The 2,445-nt window shown below is 46.6% G+C and overlaps 1 non-coding gene across 1 annotated transcript; it reads right to left on the bottom strand.

Annotated features, from left to right (window-relative positions):
* Positions 1 to 2,127: 2,127 nt before the first annotated feature.
* LOC121135737 lies at positions 2,128 to 2,234 on the bottom strand. Its single transcript, XR_005872845.1, has one exon. It is a non-coding gene; the product is annotated as a U6 spliceosomal RNA (small nuclear RNA).
* Between the last annotated feature and the right edge of the window lie 211 nt (positions 2,235 to 2,445).

The raw sequence follows: 2,445 nt of genomic DNA, 5'->3' as shown, positions 1-2,445 counted from the left end.
GTAATGAGATCTGGTGCCCTCTTCTGGCGTGCAGACAGAACATTGTATACATATTAATAAATAAATAAAAATCTTTCAAAAAAAATATGAGGGGTCAGCCGGGTGTTGGTGGCGCACGCCTTTAATCCCAGCACTTGGGAGGCAGAGGTGGATCTCTGTGAGTTCAAGGCCAGCCTGGTCTACAAGAGCTAGTTTCAGGACAGTCTCCAAAGCCTGTCTCAAAAAAAACAACAAAAAAAAAAATATATATATATATATGAGGGGTCTCCACTGATCCAACAGAAACCTTCAAACAAGCCGGCTGGGCTATTGAGGTCCCCACACCATAGCTATTCCTAGATAGAAATGTCGGACAGGCCAACAAGAGCCCCACGAGGAGCTCCATGACACCTCATTTTCCCTAGTATACAAGCAGGTGCCCCTCTCCATTATATATAAAAAGTCATCAGAGAGAGGGTAAAGACTTGCCCAAGGTGTTATACCCGGGCCACAGCAAGCAGACCTATGCAACCTGGCAGGCAGCCATTCTTGGAATGCAGAACCAGAGATTTTGCACTACTTCTGAAACTAGGGTTAGGAGACTCAGCCACCCCCATGGAGCTGAGTCTGGATTTTAGAAGGGGAAACTGCAAGTCTGGGCTCAGGAAGCCAGAAATGTGGCCACAAAAATTACAGGCACCCTTCTCTCAGCCCATCTTGAATCTGGGTTCTTTCCAGACTCAGAGGGTGTCAGAAACACCTAGGCTTCCTGCTCCAAATACCTTCCCCTTCTGGATCTCCCCCTCTAGGAACTTTCTGTTTCTCCTAAGCCTGGGACTCTTGAGTTGACAGCTTCTTTTCCTATATCCAAGTCCTTTTACAGGAGCATTTACCCAATCCATCTAGGTAGGGCTATGCATTGTTCTTTATGCCCCATAGCCCATGGTACCCTTCTGCTGCTGGCAATGGGCAAGCCAGGCACTCAGGGTGTGGACTACAGGAAGAAACTAGAGCTGTTTGTCACTGCCTTCTGGCCTCCCTGTGTCGATCTGTGAAGGGGGTGGATAATAATATGCCTGTCTCTGGAGATAAGACACCTGTGACCACTTTGAAACACCAAGGATCTTCTTAAGAGAGTGTTATCTACTGCCAGGGCCTCTCACGAAAGCTGGTGCCAACACCTCCACACCAAGGAAGTTTGGGAGGCCAGGGAAGGCTGTGGAGTATCAGGTCCTTCCTGCAGGCCTGGTTGAGCCTCCAGGATGCAATGATACAGAGTAAGCCTTTTGAAGAGACAGAATGACAATGGCTAGACTGCTCAGACTGGCTGGAGCTGAGGCTCTGAGCTGACAGATTCTCTCATGGCTGGGCTGAACCATGAGCCAAGTGCAGTGCTCCATTGTGAGCAAGGTCTCTGGTCTGTGGAGCCAAGTCCACTGGAGATCAGAGAACAGAACAGTAGGATGGAGGGTGCCACATGTAGGAGTGTTTGTGAGTTTTAGGGCTAGAAGTCGGGCTATCTGTTGAAGCCAGAGCAGAGTCCTGCGGAGAGTGAACCTGTAAGGACTTTCTGAGGCTACAGTGAAGTGAGCAGCAGGTACCACTTACACAAACAAGGAAGCAGCAGCTTGCAACAATGACGAGACAAAAAAACAAAACAAAACAAAAAAACCCCACTAATACAGGGGCCCAGGGTGCAGCTCAGCTGGTTGAGGGCTTCCCTAGCATGGTAAGGACATGAGTTTGCTTCTCTGAAACTTCATGAGACAGGCACACAGGAGGAGGTGGAGGCAGGAGAATAAGTTCAAAGTCAACTTCTGCTAGATAGTGTGGAGAACTGAAGTCCAACCCAGGATATATACAACTGAGTTTCAAAACCATCAAACAAAAAATTAATACAGAACCTAAAAGAATTGAGTTCCTGAGAGGTCTGAGTGCTCAGTTATTTATTTACTTATTGAGACAGGGTATTTTTTTTTTTTTTTTTGGTTTTTCAAGACAGGGTTTCACTGTGGCTTTGGAGGCTGTCCTGGAACTCGCTCTGTAGACCAGGCTGGAGACAGGGTATTTTATTGTTGTTTGTTTTGTTTGTTGTTTTTATTTTTTCCCACAAATAATTCTTTTTATTTGTCACTATTAAAAATCTTGAAAAATCTGGAATGCTCCAGGAATTTGCATGTCATCCTTTTGCAGGGGCCATGCTAATCTCCTCTGTATTGTTCCATTTTTAGTATATGTGCTGCCGAAGTGAACACTTGTTTGCTGGGTTTCTTGGTGTAACATCTCTGGCTGTCCTGGAACTCAATACTAGATTTGTAGACCCCGTTGGCCTCAAACTCACAGAGATTCACCTGCCTCTGCCTCCTGAGTGCCTCTACCACCTGGTCTTTCCATATAACCCTGGCTGTCCTAGAATGTAGACCAGGCTGGCTTCAGACTCAGAGATCTGCATGCCTCTGTTTCTGG

Source organism: Mesocricetus auratus, unplaced genomic scaffold (genome assembly GCF_017639785.1).
Source record: "Mesocricetus auratus isolate SY011 unplaced genomic scaffold, BCM_Maur_2.0 Super-Scaffold_4256, whole genome shotgun sequence".
NCBI lineage: Eukaryota > Metazoa > Chordata > Mammalia > Rodentia > Cricetidae > Mesocricetus > Mesocricetus auratus.
Note: the sequence above shows the minus strand (reverse complement) of the source record. Positions and strands in the feature narration are given on the sequence as shown.